At 45.6% G+C, this 23,279-nt stretch overlaps 1 non-coding gene across 1 annotated transcript; it reads left to right on the forward strand.

Moving 5' to 3' along the window:
- Window positions 1-645: 645 nt before the first annotated feature.
- Window positions 646-904, forward strand: LOC147418404 (signal recognition particle RNA). Its single transcript, XR_015187372.1, has one exon.
- Window positions 905-23,279: the final 22,375 nt, after the last annotated feature.

The raw sequence follows: 23,279 nt of genomic DNA on the forward strand, positions 1-23,279 counted from the left end.
CAACACTCTTGGCTATGGAATGCAAATCCAACCAAGAGCCATGCTTCAATGCTTAAGCTTGCCATGTTCATTACTATGCTATTATGTATGCCTGGCGCAAGAAGAGTGATGATAAGTGAGGAACTAATTCTTTCTCCTATGAAATGTTTCTTCTTCCTCTTCATTCCCTGCTAGCTCTCTCCACCGTTGGGCTCAAGTGAAATGGTATGGGTGTACGGAGGAAGAGGAAAACTCAAGAGTCAAACTGAAAAAAGAGGACTCTGATCTGATCTTCAAAAATCTGGAGGTTGTGAGTATGGCTACTGCAAAGGGAGTCGAGCAACTAGCATCATCTTCTTGCATATAATTTTGCTAGACTCTAAGAGAGGGAATCATGCATGCTTTGCTTTGGTTAAGCTGAATCTGGCTTTGAGGCAGGCATTCCTGAAATCTTGCGTGCAAGACAAAAAATATGACAATGAGAGCTCACTTGCTTATACCGTGCTTACGCATAGAGTGATCGCGTCTTTTCCCAAAGTCATACAAAAGAATGTGGCAGATGTCCCTTAGGCCGGAGCAATCAACCCACATGTGAGGCACTGAAGCCGAATTTGAGGGTTCATACTATGAAAAGAGACACGGCTATCATTCGTCCCGGGTGATCTCTCGCCTGTAATCCGCAGCTGTGGAGGGGCACGGGCTGAGCCTATGGATGGAGTTGCGGAGGGCCGGTCAGGTCCGGAAATGTTGTACAATCTGTGGCGCGCCCGTCTCCAAGCTTGGAGTGGAGGCACGGCATCCTCTCGTAGGGGAAGGTGTCTGTCCTCCTTGAAGTGGGGGGGACCGCGTGTAGGCCGGCAACGGAGCGACGAATACCCCCCTCTCCCGGCAGTGGAGGGATAACGCTGCCCTCGTGCAGCCTCCGATCAACCTGCCGTCCCCGCTCCTCCACACCTCAGCCCCCCACCATTTTGGCACGCAGTGAGTGGGCAGCACCGAAATCTGCTGAGCAGAAAGAAGCCATGCGCAATTTGTTTTGTCTGCCCATCTACATGTGCTTGGTGTATTCATACAGAATTCCAACTCTAATGTACCATTGTCTCTCTTCAAAGAGGGTCTTAGCATGGCATTTCCAGTCTCACAGTAGGCCTCCTGCTTCTTTTCTGCCGCAAGAAATGCAAGGTCTACAAGCACTCATCATCCGCAAGGTTGTCTCTACCCAGAACTCTGCAAGCAAGGTTTCCACAATTTCTCACATCAGTGCCCTCAAGCTTGGGCCACCAATTTAGCTTTGCAGAGATTTTGGAAGCTACTTGAACACTTTTGATGAAGCTCAGGTGCTTGGAGTCGGAGGGTTTGGCAAGCAAGGTTTACAAAGGCATGATAGACGAGGGAACTAAAGTAGCAGCAGTAAAGAGGGGGGATAGAAGATCAGAGCAAGGGATAACTGAATTTCAAATAGAAATCGGCATGTTGTTGAAGCTTCACCATAGGCATCTTGTCTCCCGATGCAATGACCTACACGTGCAACTTGAAGGCATCTCGCATCATGCAAGATGCTGGTATGGGCAAAAATAATATTGTTATTCAGGGGCTGTTGACAAAAAACGTCGTTCAACAGATGTGAAGATAGGGGGGCCTCGAGCTCCCGATGCAATGACCTACACGTGCAGCTTGAAGGCATCTGGCTGCATGCAAGATGTTGGCATGGGCAAAAGAGTTCACCATGATATTCTCAATATTGTTAGTCAGGGCCTGCTGACAAAAAACGACGTACTTGGCACTGCCTTGGTTGACATGTATGCCAAATGTGTTGTACATCATAAAGCACAATAAGTGCTTGACGAGCTTCCTCCACAGAATGTCGTCTCTTGGAAATGCTCTGGTCACGAGATGTGCCCAACAGTGGCAGGGCCAGGAAGCTCTGGGCTCTTTTCAGCAGATGCAAAGGTAGGGCAGCTCTTCAAATGCATTCACCTACGCTTGTATCTTGAAGGTATGTGGCATTATGCAAGATGCTGATATGGGCAAAAGTATTCACGATGATATTGTTAGTCATGGACTGTTGGAAAAAAACGACGTTCTTGGCAATGTATACCAAATGTGAGCTCACTTAAAGACTGTGTGCTCAGGAGAAGATTTTGTACCAAGGTAGTAGGATTGATGCTGATATTCCGATAGTGGGATACTTGAAAAGAATGAATACTGGGGAAAAATGTTGGTCAGTATGTATGTCAAGTGCGGTGCACCTATCAGTGCGCAGTAAGAGCTTACTGTGCGGGATGTCGTCCTATGGAACACATTGATTGCGATATATGCCCAACAGAGACGCAATCACCTATGCATGCATCTAGAAGGCACGTGTCTCTACTTAAGATGCTGATATGGGCTTAGATATTGTTAGCCAAGGTTTGTTGTCTGCAAAAATTATCGTGCTTGGCAATGCCTTGATCCACAAACATCCGTTTTCTCTCGCAACACCGCCAAGCAAGCAACAATAAAGGCTACACAAGCAAAAATGGAGAGCAAGAGAAGGAGTCTTTCTTTTGTGAGCTCACTTAAAGAGTGTGCTAAGGAGATGGTTTTGTACCAAGGCAATAGGATTCATGCTAATATTCGTGATAGTGGGTTACTTGAAAAGAATGCATACTTGGGGAAACTGTTGGTCAGTATGTATGTCAAGTGTGGTGCACACAACAAGTCTTTGACAAGCTTAGTATGTGGGATGTCATCTTGTGGAATGCATTGATTGCAGGATATGCCCAATGGAGACAGGGCTAGGAAGTTGTGGGCTGTTTTCAGCATATGCGTAGCCAAGGCCTATCTCTAGACGCAATCACCTACGCGTGCATCTTAAAGCCATGTGCATTGTGGCTCCACGTAAGATGCTGATATGGACACAAAAATTCATGATGATATTTTTAGCCTAAGGCTATTGAAAAGAGATGTCGTACTACTAGAAACAAGGAGTTATTGCTCCCTACTACCTCAATTATGATCCTGCTTTTGGAAAATTGTAGATCTCTTCTTTTACTTTCTTTGTGTAATTTGGATTCATTCTATACATCTAGAGCCTCACTAATCATGCGTCCAATTTTAGTGGTATCCTATGTTGGCAAAATTGCCTTGATCGATGTGTATGGCAAATGTGTGGAAAGCACAAATATTCAATAGTGCTTGAGGAGCTTTTTGTTTGGAACAGTGTCTTTTGGAATGCATTGTGCTATTGCAAAAAACTTTCGTGATTTGCAATGTCTTGGTCAATATGTATGCCCATGGTACACTTTAGAAAGCACAAAGAGTGCTTGAGGAGCTTTTTATACGGAATGTCATCTCTTGGAGTGCATTGATTATTATGTTAGCGTAGGAGCCAAAATCTCAATTCTGCCCTCTCGTTCGTCCATGTGGCTTTTCGTTTTGAAGGTCTGCACAATGCCGAAGTTAAATAAAACAAGAACGTTGCTTTTCTTGCGCCGTTCTGAAGGTCCGCACATCTGTGAGCAAGCATGGGCCTCCCTCAACAATTCACAAGTGGGCCATCCTTCTCATCACCAACCACCTCGCGCGTGTCATAGCTCAACATGGCGAATGCAAAGAGATGGCATCTCTCCCGATGCAATCACCTATGCTTGCATTTTGAAGGCATGTGGCACTATGCAACATGTTGATTTGCAGGATTTGCGCAACAGGGCCTTACAGGGTAGGAAGCTTTTGGGTTGTTTTCAACATCTGAGAAGAGAGGGCATCTCTCGAGATACAATCACCTACGCTTTCGTGCTTGACACTAACTTGGTCGACATGTATGGCAAATGTGGTCTGCCTTAGAAAGAAAACATGCTTGAGGAGCTTCTTGTTCGAAATGTCGTCTCTTGGAGTGTATTGATTGCGAGATATGCTCAACAGGACAGGGCCAGGAAGCTCCAGGCTATTTTCAGCAGATGCAAAGAGATGGCATCTCTCCAGATGTAATCACTTACGTACACTAGCATCTAAAAATCATGCGGCATTACCCAAGATGCAAGGAATCCATGATGATATCTTTAGTCAAAAGTTGTTGCTTGGTGGACATGTATGCCAAATACTTAAGATGACTCAGAAAAGTGCTTGACGAGCTTCATGTTCGGAATGTTGTTCCTTCGAACACACTGATTGTGGGATATGCTCAATAAGGACAACGGTGGGCTGTTTTCACCTAATGCAAAGAGATGACATCTCTCCAGATGCAGTCACCTATGCTTGCATTTTGAAGGCATGTGGCACTATGCAAGACGTTGATTATGCAGGATTTGCCCAACAAGGGTCGGCAAGGCCTTACAAGGCAGGAAGCTTTGGGTTGTTTGCAACATCTGAGAAGAGAGAGCATCTCTCGAGATACAATCACCTACGCTTTCGTGCTTGACACTAACTTGGTCGACATGTATGGCAAATGTGGTCTGCCTCAGAAAGAAAACATGCTTGAGGAGCTTCTTGTTCGAAATGTCGTCTCTTGGAGTGTATTGATTGCGAGATATGCCCAACAGGACAGAGCCAGGAAGCTCCAGGCTATTTTCAGTTGATGCAAAGAGATGGCATCTCTCCAGATGCAATCACTTACGTACACTAGCATCTAAAAATCATGCGGCATTACCCAAGATGCAAGGAATCCATGATGATATCTTTAGTCAAAGGTTGTTGCTTGGTGGACATGTATGCCAAATACTTAAGATGACTCAGAAAAGTGCTTGACGAGCTTCATGTTCGGAATGTTGTTCCTTCGAACACACTGATTGTGGGATATGCTCAATAAGGACAACTGTGGGCTGTTTTCACCTGACGCAAAGAGATGGCATCTCTCCAGATGCAATCACCTATGCTTGCATTTTGAAGGCATATGGCACTATGCAAGACGCTGATTGTGCAGGATTTGCCCAACAAGGGTCGGCAAGGCCTTACAGGGCAGGAAGCTTTGGGTTGTTTGCAACATCTGAGAAGAGAGGACATCTCTCGAGATACAATCACCTACGCTTTCGTGCTTGACACTAACTTGGTCGACATGTATGGCAAATGTGGTCTGTCTCAGAAAGAAAACATGTTTGAGGAGCTTCTTGTTCGAAATGTCGTCTCTTGGAGTGTATTGATTGCGAGATATGTCCAACAGGACAGAGCCAGGAAGCTCCAGGCTATTTTTAGTTGATGCAAAGAGATGGCATCTCTCCAGATGCAATCACTTACGTACACTAGCATCTAAAAATCATGCGGCATTACCCAAGATGCAAGGAATCCATGATGATATTTTTAGTCAAAGGTTGTTGCTTGGTGGACATGTATGCCAAATACTTAAGATGACTCAGAAAAGTGCTTGACGAGCTTCATGTTCGGAATGTTGTTCCTTCGAACACACTAATTGTGGGATATGCTCAATAAGGACAACTGTGGGCTGTTTTCACCTGACGCAAAGAGATGGCATCTCTCCAGATGCAATCACCTATGCTTGCATTTTGAAGGCGTATGGCACTATGCAAGACGCTGATTGTGCAGGATTTGCCCAACAAGGGCCGTGTAGCGTGGATAATATGTCGTGCTCTCTACAGTGTGGGTGCCCCTCAGTGCAATGTGCGAGACAATCTCACTCAAAGAAATGGAAACTCTCTCAAACAGAATGAAACACAGAAACAATGGATAACAACAGAGACACAACAGTGGACCAGAACATGTGGACTCGACTAGCTCAAAGAACCGTGTACAGACTCTGGCGTGGCAGCACTCATCTCCAGCCCAGGACTCACAGGTACAATGGGGTTGTCCAGGCTCAGATGTGCAGGGATGGTGCTAATGTGCTCCGTCTAGGACTCTGTGTGGACGACTACGTAAAGATAAGATAATGATAATGACCCAACGGCTACTACTCATAGATACAATCATAAAGAGCCACCAACGGCCCATAAATGTCAGCCAGCTAAGTGTGACTTGGCCACGTGTCCACTAGGCCACCATCCGTATCCCTGCCACGTGTCCGTCCAGTGTGAATAGACCAGACCAATTGTACTAACTGTAATGGTGTCCTGAGAAAGTGACACTGTAGCCTGCTACAGGTTGCCCGCCAGAAGACTGGTCACCGTCTCGATGAGCCAAAATTGAATGAAACTGCAAAAGTAACTATATGTACAATGAAAGGTAGGGTAAGAGCACAGTCCTGTCACCCAAGGGAAAGTGTCGTCGCCACTGCTGCTCCAGAAGTATCCGGATCGGGAGGAGCCATCAGATCGATAGTGTAACTATGCGGTTGCTGTACTGTGCTTTGCATAACCTGTTTTCCTGTGGATGTAGCAGCCATCTGCTGCACAGTGGATGGGAGCACCTGCCCTGAAGTGAACTCCGGACGCCTAGTAACGCAACCATGGCGGTGTGCACCAGCAACACCGTCACAGCAAGGAACACTCTGGCTCTGCATGTGTGGCATCTGGACCTGAGACCCCTGCTGAGTGAAGTACTGGAACTGGGGCTGTGGGTAGTGTCTCATGAACTGCTGAGAGGGACTTGCTAGCGTTGCAAAGCCTGTTGGATTCTGGACCTGTATCCCTGGCCCAATCCATCCATATCTCACAGGAGCCTGGGTAGGCCTCTTATCATACATAAGCATTTCTTGAAATCCTTGCACTTGTGCTTTTAGGTCATCAATAATCCTCGACTTTATCTTCAATGCCTGCTATAGTGCAAAAATCATTGCATCTCGATCTGCGATGGCACTCTCGGCAACTCGCAGAGATCCCTCCATAGCTGCGTATGTGGCGGAGTGATGCGGGTGGGTTGCAGCTAGCTGCTCCGCCCCTAACTCGATGGTGGCAATAGCAGCTCTGGAGTCCTGAAGAAACTTCTCTGAAAGCTGAAACAGAGAAGTGGAGTCGGTCCTACCTGAAGATCCCTCAGATGGATGTGATGCTGGAGAGCGCGCATGTGGCACTTCCGGCGAGCTAGAAGTAGGTACAGTTGGTGGCACAGCCAGCGAGCTAGAAGTAGGGACACTTGGTGTAGTAGGTGCCTCGGAGATTGTTGTTGTAGGTGGAGCGAGTGATATGTTGACCGGTGTATGAGTGACGATGGGAGAAGAAGGAAGAGGATCCTGTATGGGTGAAGTGGCCATCCTGTCCTGAGGAGTGGCAGTAGACACTGGTGCCGGCAGAGCAGAACCAGGTATAGAAGTAGACGTATGATGCTGAAGATGTACCCTAGTCTGCTGGCTCTCAGAAACTGGCAAGGAGAGTAGAGACTTTACTATATCCTTCACCACTTTCGCCTTGATCTTCTTTTTTTTGGTGACTGTGGGGTCAACCTGCATGCTCACGGTTTTCCTTTTCCCTTTCGAGGTTCCCTGTTCCTCATCCACTTCATTTATGTTAATAGGTATGTTTATGATCCATGCCAAGAGAGGTGCCACAAAACATCTAAAACTTAACTGCACAGACTGCACTTGGGCCCGAAATCTTTTAGCCCTAGACTGCAAAGAGCTGAAGAGAATTTGGTGGAATCCACATGGGATAGTGTGGATTAAACAGTATAGCCCGTCGTAGTGGGAGAATGTAGTGAGAATATCTGTTTTTACCTTGTCTTCTTTGGCATCCCGAGCCAGAAAGTAATACCTAAAGATTGCGAGAAGCCGTCTGTTTCGCTCATAATTTGGGTGATCCGAGCTCAGTAGCTCTTGACATGCTTGAATTGTCGTATCCTTGGTCAACAAAGAGAAAGTGCGAGTAGTAGACTTCACAGCTGGAAAGTTGGTCATACCCATGGCATGGCCAAGCCTTGTAGCTGTTAGCTTGTGGCCCCGGACCTTTGGAAAGTTTTTCAACAGTTGATGTATCAGTTCTGCTGGAACAATATCAGGTAAATTTGCATCAGCCAATGCTATGAGGCCCAGAGTGCGTAGCTGAGCAGTCGAAAGCACCTCACTGAGAGATGGTCGAGATTGTTGCATATGAAAATGTAATGAGAATGCTATGCGATTTTTTGAAGAAGCAGGCCTCTTGATTTCATGAGTGATGATTTGCTGCTTTTCTTTTTTCTGAGCCACTTTTGAATGTTCCTCCTAATCACTGGAAGCACCTGACTCGGAATTTACATCTGAATCATCAGATGCTGCTGAGTCTGCTTTGTAGCTCTCATCACTTGGGTCACTGGAGGTAAAGTCATCTATGTCATGGCTGCTGCTGCTTGCAGATACTTCATCTGCTTCGTTCTCTGATTCTTCAACCAGAGCTTTCCTCTTCTTCAGCTCTACCTTTTTCTTGCTACTTCCTTCTTGTTGTTTCTCTTGCTTGCTACCCCCTGCCATGGTGGTGTCTTGGATGACAAACAGAGCAGTTAGTTGAGTAGACAAGTGCTTTTTCTGAGTAGAAAGTGATGGAAAAGCACTCGGTCAGCATCTTGGTCTGCAAAACGTTTGGGATTGGACTAGGCAGAGGCTGGACAGAAGGGTGATTTTGTTAGGCTGGGGTGAGTAATTTAGGTAGGGTCGACTTCAAACCAAAAAAGACAGGCAGGCAGGGGCGCAATTGGGTGGGTGGAGGGTAGGGGCGAGAGGGGTGCTGTTAGAGGGTAGGGCGAGAGTGGAAGGGTAGGGGCGAGGGGTTCTGAGAGATATTGGCGAGGGGGGTGCTGGGAGAGGATAGGGGTGAGAGTGGTAGGGTAGGGGTGAGAGGAGTTGTTGGGTAGGGTAGGGGCTAGAGATAGAGGGTAGGGGCGAGAGGGGTAGAGTGGGAGGGTAGGGGCGAGAGATAGAAGGTTAGGGGCGAGAGGGGTGCTGGGAGAGGGTAGGGGCGAGAGGGGTAGAGTGGGAGGGTAGGGGCGAGAGGGGGAGAGTGGGAGGGTAGGGGCGAAAGGTATAGGTTAGGGGCGAGAGGGTAGAGGGTAGGGCCGAATCCAAAACATAGGGCAGGGATGAGTCCATACAAATTAAGCAGGGCGAATTCTGTTGAGCAAGGAAGTGGTGAACTCTGCTGAGGCGAATTTTGAAGGGCTGAGGCGAGGTGTCGACAGGGTGTGGGACGAGGTTGAAGGCTGAAGAGGGGTGGTCTAGGGGTGCAATAGGTGGAAAAAGGGCGGGGGAAATTACTGGCTAGGATGAGGTGTAGATAAGGGGAAAAGTGAGAGAATTTAAGAATCTGGGCCGAATCTTATCGCAGGGTTACGTGGTACTCATTTAAGCCAAGGAACATAGCTGAGGAGAGAACATGGGGAAGTTAAAAGATGCTAGATATTGATTGAGCAAGGGAACACTGCGATAGATAAGGAAGGAGCACGGAGGAGAGAAAGATCTAGATATAAATGCTGTGAGAGATAGAGATTAAAATTAAGTTAGAGACGAAAAAGGGAGATGCAGTTGAGCTGCTTTAATCTTCGAACACTATCCCATAATCAAAATGGCTATTAAATGATACTTGAATTTGAAAATCACAAGAACAGGATGTAGCAGAGACAGAGTCAGAACAATAAATAATGCATCAGTGAAACAAGGGGAGTTTTCCAAGATCAGAACCACCATGATGAAGTTTGGAGAAGAGATGAAGATGGAAGCCCTAGAGAAATACCGAGCTGGGAGTTGATAATCATGTGGTGGTGAGACGGCTATCATCATTAGCTTTGTATATGATTAGGGCTATTGATAGCATTTAATCCTGGATCCGTTTACTAGTGGCAAAGGAACTCATGTCAGGGTGACTAACTGGATAGCCCCATGTGGCAGAATCTCTTCCACCACGAAGGGCCCTTGCCAAGCTGGAACCAGCTTCTTTACTTTCTTCAAATATTTTGCCTGATAGAGTAGCACCAATGTGCCTTGAGTTATTTTCGGCTTTCTGAGGTGGCGATCATGCCACGCTTTGCGACGAAGTTGCTCCGCTTGCAGAGCATGGGAAGCTAAAAGGCGGCTTTCATCCAATAAGGTAAGACAGGACATAGAAGCAGCTTCCATTCCCCAACTTGCACGCAGACTGCCCACCCTTGGGGATCCGGAGTTGAACTCAAATGGAGCTATGGCTTCCAAACCGAAAGCGAGTTGAAAAGGAGTGTGATTCGTTGTTGCTTTAAAAGATGTGCGGTATGCCCAAAGAGTGCCGTGCACAGCCTGAGCCCACGATGCTGGATGGAGATGACATGATTTCCGTAAGAGAGCGATCAGAACCTTGTTGGTGCTCTCGGCCTGCCCATTGGCTCTAGGGTAATAAGAGCACGACTTGCGGTGAAAAATCTTGTAATTTTCCAGCAAAGTTGAGATCATGTCATTGACAAAATGACTGCCCCTATCACTGGTGATCTCCAAGGGACAGCCAAATCGGCATAAAATATTTTCATATAAAAATTTGGCCACTGTATTGCCAGTGCAATCTACTATCGCTAGTACCTCTGCCCACTTTGTTGCATAGTCTGTAGCCACTAGCAGATATTTGCGATTACCTGGTTGAGCCGGGGGATATATTTGTCCCACAAAGTCCAAACCCCATCTCTCAAAAGGTAGCCACGCCATAGGATGGTTGGATTGCTTACTCGGCTTCGGCCCACATCGCTGGCACACATCACAAACCTTAGAATATGCTATTGCATCCTTAAAAATGTAGGGCCACCACAGACCACTTTGTAGAATCTTCTGGACAGTGATGTGACCAGGGTAATGGCCACCAGTGGGACCAGTGTGGACATCCTCCAAAATATGCTCCACCTCATGAGGCGAGACACAACGCTTCAGCACACCATCTGGTCCCGATTTATAGATCTAGCCCCCAATCAAAGTGAAAGGCCTGGACTTCAACAGAAATCTCCTCTTCTGCAGTGGAGATGCATTCTCTGGGTACAGCCCAGTAGATAGAAAATGTAAGACCTCGCCGTACCATTCCGGTGTTGTATCTATCTTAAAAAGACTGCTATCGGGAAAGTCGTCCGCAATTCCGGTAGCTTCTTCACCTGTGTGAATGCGAGAGAGGTGGTCAGCCATTACATGTTGCTTACCAGGACGGAGTACCACTTCAAAATCAAACTCTTGGAATAGGAGGAGCCATCGCCATACTCGACCTGCGACCTGTGGCTTATTAAGCAGATAGCGCAAGGCATGGTGATCAGTAATAATTGTGAAGTGGACCCCTAGCAAATAGTGCCGAAATTTGTGTAGAGCATATACTATAGCCAAACCTTCCCTCTCTGTGGTGCTATAGTTGCGCTCTGCTTTGGTGAGTAGGCGACTTGCATAATGTACATGGCGATCCAAGTTGAACTCTTTGCTAGGCTGAGTCAGCACAACCAGCAGACTCGCATCAGTATGCACATGAAAAGGTAGGGCCCAATCCGAGGCAACTAGAAGGGGCGCTTCAGTGAGGCGTTTTTTGAGGTATGCAAATGCTTCATCCTCTGGTGTAGACCACTGGAAGGGAACAACACCACTGGTGAGCCGGGTCAATGGTTGAGCCACCTGTGCATACATACGTATAAACCTGCGATGATAGCCGGTGTGACCCACAAAGCTCTGAACACCTTTGGGATTTATGGGAGGAGGTAACTTCAAGATGGCCACTATCTTCTCTAGGTCAGGTGCTAAACCTTGAGTAGACACCACATGGCCCAACAGTGTGCCCTCGGTGACCAAAAAATGACACTTGTTCGGATTGAGCTTCAAACGTGCCTCTCTGCACCTTAGGAAGACTGCAGAGAGCTGAGCAAGATGCTCCTTTAGATTTTCTACTGGGGTTGAACATTGAGCACCCGAGAAGGTGGAAAAGTCGTCCATGAATATGCGAAGGTGATCAGTAAGCAGAGGAAAAAAGATGAGATATACTATGCGATTGAAAGAAGGCGGTGCATTTTTAAGCCCAAAAGACATTCTAGTATAGATGAAAATACCCCAGGGAGTTACAAAAGCTGTTTTGACTTGGTCGTCAAGATGTATTCCTAACTGATTGTAGCCACTGAACCCATCCATAAAACTATACAGTACATGGCCAGCGACATCTTCAAGGACTCTCTCCATGAAAGGGGTTGGAAATCCATCCTGTATTGTGAGCTTATTCAGAGCCCGGTAGTCGACGCAAACTTCAATTTTGTTGGACTGCTTCTTTGGGGCAATAACCATAGGGGACAACCATTCTGAGTGCTCTACGGGTACAATAATACCTGCTTCTTGCATTTTCTCCAACTCGATTTTGACTGCTTTTGCATATTTGGGATTCAGTTTGTAAGCCCTTCCTCTGACTGGCTTAGCCCCCTCAACCAGAGGAATTGTGTGGACTCCTAGCTCTGCTGGAATTCCCTCCAAATCGTGGTAAGACTAGGCAAACACATCCTTGAAAGAGTGCATGAAAGAGATTACCTGGTCGAGTATAGTGGGATGATCCCATAACCAAGTGGCTAACAAGATGGGCTGATGGTTGTCAGGGCCGCCTAGGTTGACCTCTCTGACTAGGTCAGGCAGTACAGTGGGCGGGGCTACGTCAGGGATAGAAGACCATGCCACCTCTGTGAGCTTCTGGACATTATGAGCTGGTGTTTGATCAATGTTGAAATCAGCATACTCTTCCTGCAACCATCCTGATGGAAGCTCTGCGAATGGTAAATCCTCAGATACCTCAAAGTGCTCCGGCATGGGTGGAGATTCAGATGGAATGGAGGTTAAGGAGGGAAGTGGGATGTTGGCCAACTCTTGCAAGGGAGACCTTTTCCCCCTTCTATGGTGGGTTATAGGCTCACCCAGGCCGATGGTTTCAATCAATGGACCCTCTGAAGGATGGTCATCAGAGACTGGCCCACATGGTTCTGGCGCACTTGGCTGACTGGGATTACTGGCTTCAAGTGTAGGATCAGGGGAAGAGGGTGAATCTGTTGTCAAGGGTTGAAGAGAGACTACATATCGTGGCATCGAAGATGTAGCTTCTAACCATTGCAGTAAGTCTTCATCGGACCCATCAGGAGGGACCGGCTGCTCCAGGTCAGGGTTGGACTCTACTGACAAAGAGCTATGCTGAACGACTGGATCCATGCCACCTTTGAGAATAATTTGTTGCATTGGAGAGCCAGGGGTATGTATCCACATGGCGTCGTTTTCCCAGTCATGAAGTGCTTTCGTATGTCGCAACCATGGCCTACCAATCAGCAAGGGATAACCTCCCTCTACCTGGGGAAGATGAACTACCACAAAATCCAAGTCAAAAGTGAAATCTTGTACCTTCAGAAGCACCTTGTCGACTATGCCCACTGGGTAGACTGTTCTTTGATCAACCAATGTAACAGTGAAAGGAGCAGGTCGGGTAGGCTGTAGACCTAAGGCCCTCATAGTGAATTCGGGCATCAAATTGGTTCCAGATCCACCATCAACGATGACGCCGAATAGCTGTTGTCCAAGAATAGATACAGTGAGACAAGGACTTTTATAATCGATGAGAGGAGCAGTTGGATAGGAAATCAATTAAGACTCTGAGGGATGTATAGGGAGGTGCCCGCCACTAGGCCCAGCCCCCGGGTACAGAGACTGAATGACTGACAAGGTGTCACTTCTAAGTGTTGCGTCAAGGTTTAGCATGTCGTATAGTGACACCTGCTGAAAAGTATTTTTCAAGATGGCTTCTGCTGTGGGCTTGGCGCCTTCGAACTGGGCTCCTTTTGGGACCTTAATCTGTTCCAAGTCAGCCACTGCTTCTAAGAAGGCTCCATCAATGTCAAATAACAAGGAAGTTGGTTTGCTCTGAGCAATTGGGAAGGACTTGTCCTTTGGGTCAGGTAGACCAGATTGAGGAAGTGGAGACTGGCGAGGTGGACCTGTGGGTAGACTGAGACCAAGAGCTGCTCTTTGTGCCCGAGTAAGGACACCAGCAGGCTCCTCCACTTGCAGAGGCTTAACCACATGAGTAGCAGGTGAAGGTTGAGGCACGGTGTTCACAGTAATCAAATTTATCTTCGGAAAGGTGAATTCGGGCTGGTTCTGAGTCGAGCCTGAAGACGTGGATGCCCTTTGCTTGGGACAATCCTTACTGTAGTGATCCTTCGAATCAGGGTAATGACGACAAGGAGGGGACCCCTCGGGTAAAGGACACTTGCTCTGATAATTCCCATATTCTCTGCATCTGTAGCAGAGTATGGGCCGATTGGAAGGACGAAACGGGGGACGAGGTGGTTGCTGCATGGAGTTGGAGGCTGAGGTGTAGAAACTTTGGGGAACTGAGGGAGTACTGGCATGATAAAAGCTGTAGGGTGCAAAGTTGTTGTGCATACCTTGCTGCATAGGGGGTGTTGTCAGTAGAGGAGGCAACTGGTTTTAATGGTCGTAGGGTGAGACCATGTTGGATGCAGGTGCTAGCCCTTGTTGGAGAGAAGGACCAAGATTTTGTTGTATTTGTTGCAATCCCTTGAGGCAGTAACAATCCTTATCCTCATGTCCAGATTTTTCACAGAAGTGGCAGTAAACCAGAAGGGGGCATTCCTGTGGGGGGTGCCCTGGAGAGCGGCATGAGCTACACCAAACCATAGCCTTAGTCTCTTGCTGACACTTGAGATCTTCTAACTCGCGCTTAATCTGTTCCAATGCCTCTTTATGTGTAGGCTTCTCTTGTCTAAGAGAGAAGGAACTCTCCTCTTGAAGAGCTCGTTGTAGCTTTAGGGCTTCCAATTCCCTGCGTAAAGAAGTTAAAGGATCAGTAGGACTACCTTCCGAGAACACAGAGGGAGTATCTATTTGAGGAGAGTTGTTGAAGAGCTTCCTAGCCCCCTCTATTCTAGTAGCAGCTGCGATGAACTCGTCGAGAGTGGCGTCGGGTCGGAGACTCTCTCGGAGTTTTTGCTGAGAAGTTTTGGGAAGCGCCTTCTCCACCCACTTTTTAACCATGAATTCACCGGGTTGTTGGGGAAGCTTGGCCACCAGTGACTTAGTTTTAGTCATAAGCTCCGCAAAAGTCTCCTCAGGCTTGAGCACCATGTTGGCCAACTCATCCAACACCTTCTCCTGGTAGTCACCCGGCCTGAAAGCTGCACAGAACTGCTGTCTTAAGGCTGCCCAAGTTTCAAAATGGTTCTCTACAAATTCGCTGTACCATTTATCTTCTAGGCCATCCAGGGTGGATGGAAATAGTACCAAGTAAGCATCTTCTCTATTCAGCCCACGTCCCCTACAGAGAGATAAAAATCTTCTTGCATGGTCGTCAGCATCTTCTGAAGAAAGCCCTTTGAAGGTAGGGAACTTGATGTTCACCTTGGCCAAAACACTAGCTAGTGGCTCCGTGATTCCTTGCTGAGTCTGTTGCACAATAGCTTGTTGTAGCAGAATAGGAGAGAGCTTTTCTGGAGAAGGTGATCGCGAAGATGGGGAACCTGATGACGAAGGAATGGGTGAGAGATTTTCTGAAGAAGGTGATCGGGAAGATGGGGAACCTGATGAAGGAATAGGTGATGTGATATTTGGAGGTATAGGTGATGAGGTTGAAGGATTTCTACAAGGTGTCAAAGGTCGTCTTCTGTGATAGTACTTCAGAGGGCTCAGTAGTGGGCTTTGACGCTCAACTGACCTCCTTGTATGTGTCATGCAGTGACCACCAGTCCAACCAAGTTTGGGCAAGAAACTTGTGACAGGTCTAGACTCCACCAAACCAACCAGGTAAATGACTAGACTCGGCTGGACCAAGGACGAGACCAGGGACGAGGAAGGCTAGACTAGGGTCGAGGAGGTCTAGACCAGGACGAGGAGGACTAGACCAGGGTTGAGGAGGTCTAGACTAGGGACGAGGATAAGTTGGACCAGGGCGAGAAAGGACTAGACCAAGGACTAATGGACCAGGTGAGAGGGGAACATTGCAAGGCAAGGTCGGCGAAGAAGGCAGGCGAAGCTAGATCAACCTAACCAGCTTCAAGATTTGCACCTTATAGAGTGAGATTTCAGTTGAGGTCCCACCGTGATCGCCAAAATGAGAGCACCTGTAGCGCGGATAATATGTCGTGTTATCTACAGTGTGGGTGCCCCTCAATGCAATGTGCGAGACAATCTCACTCAAACAAATGGAAACTCTCTCAAACAGAATGAAACACAGAAACAATGGATAACAACAGAGACACAACAATGGACCAAAACATGTGGACTCGACTACCTCAAAGAACCGTGTACAGACTCTGGCGTGGCAACACTCTCAGCTCCAGCCCAGGACTCATAGGTACAATGGGGTTGTCTAGGCTCAGATGTGCAGGGATGGTGCTAATGTGCTCCGTCTAGGACTCTGTGTGGACGAATACGTAATGATAAGATAATGATAATGACCCAACGGCTACTACTCATAGATACAATCATAAAGAGCCACCAACGGCCCATAAATGTAAGCCAGCTAAGTGTGACCTAGCCACGTGTCCACTAGGCCACCATCCGTATCCCTGCCACATGTCCGTCCAGTGTGAACAGACCAGACCAACTGTACTAACTATAACTGTGTCTTGAGAAAGTGACACCGTAGCCTGCTTCAGGCCGGCAGGGCCTTACAGGCCAAGAAGTTTTGGGTTGTTTTCAACATCTGAGAAGAGAGGGCATCTCTCAAGATGCAATCACCTACGCTTTCGTGCTTGACACTAACTTGGTCGACATGTATGGAAAATGTGGTCTGCCTCATAAAGAAAACATGCTTGAAGAGCTTCTTGTTCTAAATGTCGTCTCTTGGAGTGTATTGATTGCGAGATATGCCCAACAGGCTAGGGCCAGGAAGCTCCAGGCTATTTTCAGATGATGCAAAGAGATGGCATCTCCCCAGATGCAATCACTTACGTACACTAGTATCTAAAAATCATGCGGCATTACCCAAGATGCAAGGAATCCATGATGATATTTTTAGTCAAAGGTTGTTGCTTGGTGGACATGTATCCCATGATACTTACGATGACTCAAAAAAGTGCTTGACAAGCTTCATGTCCGGAATGTTGTTCCATGGAACACAGTGATTGCGGGATATGCTCAATAAGGACAACTGAGGGCTGTTTTCACCTGATGCAAAGAGATGCATCTCTCCAGGTGCAATCACCTATGCTTGCGTTTTGAAGGCATGTGGCACTATGCAAGACGCTGATTGTGCAGGATTTTCCCAACAAGGACGGCAGGGTCTTACAGGGCAGGAAGCTTTGGGTTGTTTTCAACATCTGAGAAGAGAGGGCATCTCTCGAGATACAATCACCTATGCTTTCGTGCTTGACACTAACTTGGTCGACATGTATGGCAAATGTGGTCTGCCTCAGAAAGAAAACGTCTCTTGGAGTGTATTGATTGCGAGATATGCCCAACAGAACAAGGCCAGGAAGCTCCAGGCTATTTTTAGCAGATGCAAAGATATGGCATCTCTCCAGATGCAATCACTTACGTACACTAGCATCTAAAAATCATGCTGCATTACCCAAGATGCAAGGAATCCATGATGATATTTTTAGTCAAAGGTTGTTGCTTGGTGGACATGTATGCCAAATACGTAAGATGACTCAGAAAAGTGCTTGACGAGCTTCATGTCCGGAATGTTGTTCCTTCGAACACACTGATTGTGGGATATGCTCAATAAGGACAACTGTGGGCTGTTTTCACCTAATGCAAAGAGATGGAATCTCTCCAGATGCAATCACCTATGCTTGCATTTTGAAGGCATGTGGCACTATGCAAGACGCTGATTGAGCAGGATTTTCCCAACAAGGGTCGGCAGGGCCTTACAGGGCAGGAAGCTTTGGGTTGTTTGCAACATCTGAGAAGAGAGGGCATCTTTCGAGATGCAATCACCTACGCTTTCGTGCTTGACACTAACTTGGTCGACATGTATGGCAAATGTGGTCTGCCTCAGAAAGAAAACATGCTTGACGAGCTTCTTGTTCGAAATGTCGTCTCTTGGAGTGTATTGATTGCGAGATATGCCCAATAGGACAGGGCCAGGAAGCTCCATGCTATTTTCAGCAGATGCAAAGAGATGACATCTCTCCAGATGCAATCACTTACGTACACTAGCATCTAAAAATCATGCGGCATTACCCAAGATGCAAGGAATCCATGATGATATTTTTAGTCAAAGGCTGTTGCTTGGTGGACATGTATGCCAAATACTTAAGATGACTCAAAAACGTGTGACGAGCTTCATGTCCGGAATGTTATTCCTTCAAACACACTGATTGCGGGATATGCTCAGTAAGGACAACTGTGGGCTGTTTTCACGTGATGCAAAGAGATGGCATCTCTCCATATGCAATCACCTATGCTTGCATTTTGAAGGCATGTGGCACTATGCGAGACGTTGATTGTGCAGGATTTTCCCAACAAGGGCCAGGAAGCTTTGGGCTATTTTCAACGTAGGATAAGAGAGGGCATCTCTCCAGATGCAATCACCTATGCTTTCATGATTGACATTGCCTTAGTCACCTGGTCGACATGTATGCCAAATGTGGTGTACTTCAGAAAGCACAAAACTTGCTTGAGGACAGGGCTTGCAAGCTCTAGGATGCTTTCAGCAAATGCAAAGAGATGGCACCTCTCCAGATGCAATCAACTATGTACACTTGCATCTTAAAGACATGTGGCATTACGCAAGATGTTGATATGGGCAAAGGAATCTGCGATTGTATTTTTAGTCAAGGGCTATTGCTTGGTTGACATGTATTCCAACTTGGCTAAGAAAAGTGCTTGACGAGCTTCCTTTTCGGAATGTCATTCCTTAGAACGCACTGATTGCGGGATACGCCCAAGAAAGACAGGGCCAGCAAATTCTGGGCTATTTTCAGTAGATGCAAAGAGATGGTATCTCTCCAGATGCAATCACCTATGCTTGCATTTTGAAGGCATGTGGCACTATGCAGGACGTTGATTGTAGGATCTGCCCAGCAGGAGCCGGTTGGGCCAGGAAGATTTGGGTTATTTTTGACGTATGAGAAGAGAGGGCATCTCTCCAAATGCAATCACGTACGCTGCCAAGCATGGCATCCTTTACCGACAGCGCCAAACCAGGTATCTTCTCGTTAATTCTCTCACGGATGTCAACAGCTTGCATAAGGCCACTGGCCTTCAAGGTGCAAGCGTAGGTGAATGTATTTGGATAAAAGTCTTCCATTTGCATCCGCTTCCAGAGCTACACTGTCACAATGAACTTGGGCATATCCAACAATCGTAGTGTTCCAAGAGACAACATCCTGCACCACATTTGGCATACATATCGACCAAGGCATTGCCAAGCACGACAGTTTTTTGCAACAGCCCCTATTAAAGTGAATTTTCAAGCCCATATCGGCATCTTGCGTACATCAAGATGCACGTGTATGTGATTGAATCTGGAGAGAGGCTCTGGATTTATGCGCGTATGCCGCAATCAGTTAACGCCGTTCCGAAGAGTAAGCTCCTCAAGCACTTGCAAAAAACAACACAAAGCTCCTAACGCGGCCCTTGTCGGACATATCCTACAATCATAGCGTTCCAAAAGACAACATCCCGCACCACATTTGGCATAGATATCGACCAAGGCATTGCCAAGCACAACATTTTTTTGCAACAACTCCTATTAAAGGGAATCTTACAATTGTTGTGTCCTCACAATAGCACAAAAACTTCTTGAAGGGTATCCTCCTTGGGATGTCATCTCTTGCAGCGGGTTAAGTGCAGGAGATACTCAACATCGTTGATATAAGGAAGCGCATTGGTGATAGACATTCAATCACGCGGTGAGTAAGCATTATCATTTTTTGATTTTTGACACTGAGAACACAGTTAATGAACACACTGAAAATTGCACGTTGCCGTGGGAATGGCACGTTCCCTCGTATTATAAAAATTGGGGAGGATTGTGCAAACTCCCCCATGCAAGGAGACTTTCATGTTTTTTTTTAAAAAAAAAAAAACATAAAAATGGAACAACAAACAATTAATAACATTCACATCTTGTATGATCATCAACATTGAGCTTGACAAAACTCTAACACTCCTTGTGGTTTTTGGTCGAGGTACCCCTCTGAAGCACTATGATCTGTATCCAATTTACGTGGAGGTACACCTGTGAACCACGACGATCGGTATCCTAAACACTCTCAGGTAGAAAAATCTAACACGCTTTCATGAAATCTCTCTCTCTCTCTCTCTCTCTCTCTCTCTCTCTCTCACAGTTTCCAATATTTTGTTCGATCTCAATTCAGCGAATGCAGCTAACGTAGCACTCTAGTTGCAAGATGCGTGTAGCAATAGCAGGCTAGAAATCTCAAGACTATTTTCATTGGATGCAAAGACAGGGATACAATCACATACATGTGCATCTTGAAGGCATGTGGCTCTACGTAAGATGCTGATATGGGCATAAAAGTTCATGTTGATATTAGGTGAAAGCATAGAATGGTGTCTACATACTTCATGCCCATGGACAACAAGTATAATGTTATGTATGGCACTATAGTTGCATTTTAAGAAAATATATCCTATAGACTAATTGCTTTTTAAGTGATTCTTTTAATAAAAAATATCCTATAGACTAACTACTTCACGACTCCATTACATCGAACACGTCCAACGTTTACATCTCTCTCTCTCTCTCTATGCAGATTTTAAGAAAATATATCCTATAGACTAATTGATTTTTAAGTGATTCTTTTAATAAAATATATCCTATAGACTAACTGCTTCACGACTCCATTACATCGAACACGTCCAACGTTTACATCTCTCTCTCTCTCTCTCTATGTAGAAGATCCTTCTCCATCTCTCTGTGTGTCCAGAAGCTCCACCTCTCTCTCTTTCTCTCTCTCTCTCTCTCTCTCTCTCTCTCTCTCTCTCTCTCTCTCTCTCTCTCTCTCTCTCTCTCTGAGAAAATGGATGTTGGAGACTCTTTTCCCGAGCGCGCTTTGGTTCCAGCTCATACATCAGCACAAGCAACAATGGAGCTTCTTGAACTCAAGAATGCAGAATAGATGGATTTCACTTCAGTATTACAATCAACCAATTTTGTGTACTCTCATTCATCTCACACTTCTACAAACTGTTCGGAGATGGTGGAGGAAGCATTTCATGATTTCTTGAACTCAACAATGCAGAACATATGGATTTCACTTCAATATTACAATCGACAAGTTTTGTGTACTCTCATTCATCCACACTTCTACAAACTGTTCGGAGATGGTGGAGGAAGCATTTCATGATGTGGCACCTGGAGTACATATGATTCATACACGTGTACTCTGAGAGAAAGGATTTTCTAAATGAGGATGAAATTACTGCAATGAGGAGGTATGAAGCACAAGTTAAACGCGAGTACAGAAAGTGAGGCTGTGCATGAACGCAAGTACAACCTAGCATCAACACTAGGGCAGAAGAATGCCATAGAGAAGATGTGGATGTACACACAAAGGAAGACAGGAAGCAACAAAATATTCAGAATATTGCTCAACACATTGTGAGACAATTATCTAGTAATGAAAAAGAAGACATGAATGCAATTATGGAGGGTGTCCTGAGTGATGAGTGCATCTTGCCATGTTGTGAAGATGTATATCTCTTCGCTCGAATGGCCTTATTTCTGCACTCAAAATCTCCTTACAAGAATTAAAGATTCCAAAATCAGCTGATGAGATCTTTTTGAAACGAAGCACATTTACCATGCTGATGAACAGATTACTGTAGAATAATGGGAGTCTAGGTAGGGGTGTTACTCCAAATAAGGTGGCAAAGCTTTTGAATGTTCATCCAAGGAATTTTTATTCGGCTTTAGGTAGAGTTGAAAGCGATCCTATGTCAAGCACAATAAACTTCAACTTATGAAAACGAAAGTCTGAATATGCTCGGTTATCTAACGAATTAAAGCAGATAATTGTTACATTTTGGATAGAGCACACCAGGGTGTCTCCAAATAAGAAAGATATTTGTTGGAAACGATTGGGAAGAAAGTCTTATGAACAACATCCCATTAACTTACATGATGACTCTCAAGGAAACATGTCTCATTAAGAGAGCCCTTACACATGAACAACTTAAGACTGATGGAGTACTTCTTAGGCAAGTTGTAGATGTGGTTGCGTTTTTTACAAGAACAATGTCCTAATGATGCATGTAGCTCTTATGCAAAGTCCACTAGAGAAGGTCCTACTATAAATAGGAAATTTTGGCTGGTAAAAGAGGGGGATGTGAATAGATCAAATCTATGGGGTTGTGAGACAGTACAAGGATATCGACCACTCCACTGTATTTCAGGATTTTCTCTTCAAGATCCAACTCAAGTAAGGACCAGGATGCTTGCATTAGGGGCCATTGAAACCACTCTCTGAGGTACCAGAAGAGACCGAGGTACCGAAAGATGATGGTGAAATGTTTGAGGGATCCCACAATATGCTAAGTGACTATGTCACTAAAAGTGATAACTTTGTAGTGAATGCAGAAGCTGGCACTGGAGAAGCTGTAGAGTTCTTTCTATTGAGATGCACAAAGATAAAGTGGATGAAAAATCCATTGTAAGAGATGGATGGAAAAACAGATGTGCAAAAAACACTTATGTTGTCATTGGGTGTTATTATCAACAGAAAGAGGGGCACCCAAATCACTACACTCTTCTCATGACAAGGGAGTTACTAACTTGTGCTCACACCTTGTTCATGCAATCAAGTTTGACATGCCTTTGGTAGATGCTACATCATAGACATATTTTGTCTCCAAAACTACATAAAACCATTTACAATGAAATTCCCTATGAGGCACGATGACACCTTCCTATCAGGATTATACATTGTTCTTAATAGCCTGCACCATACAATATGTCCTTAGTCAGCCAATGTGTTCTACACCAAAAACTGGAAACATGTCATTTTGTACTAGACTGTTGTCTCAATTTGAAAAATTCAATTTGTTTGAGATTTTGTATCTTACTTTGGTAAATTACAAAGGGGGTTATTTCTATTTCTAGTGAGTATAGAATAAAGGCAGTACCAAATATTATACAAAAAAATTATTTATTGTAATCACAAGTGAATTCATTGCCCAAATGCTATATACATAATTTTCCAATCACAATCAACCTCTCTTGCATGTTTTCTCATTGTTATAGTAGCTGATGACATGGGAAGACACTTTGTCAGAAGGATTTTCAAGCTGGTTAGCCCTTGCAAAAGCACTAGGGTTGGTTGAATTTACTGGATCAAACAATAGTGCACAATATCTCTATCTATGCTATTATGTGTGCTACGTAGAAAACCTATGTTATAGTATGAGAGTGTGCTATATAGAAGACGTGTGTAATAATAACACAATATCCATGTTTATGTTATTATGAGTGCTATGTAGAAGAACTATGTCATAGTATGAGAGCACTATATATGCTATATAGAAGATGTGT

The sequence above is a fragment of the Adiantum capillus-veneris genome, chromosome 30, assembly GCF_014529385.1.
Source record: "Adiantum capillus-veneris isolate H3 chromosome 30, ASM1452938v2, whole genome shotgun sequence".
In the NCBI taxonomy this organism is placed as follows: Eukaryota; Viridiplantae; Streptophyta; class Polypodiopsida; order Polypodiales; family Pteridaceae; genus Adiantum; species Adiantum capillus-veneris.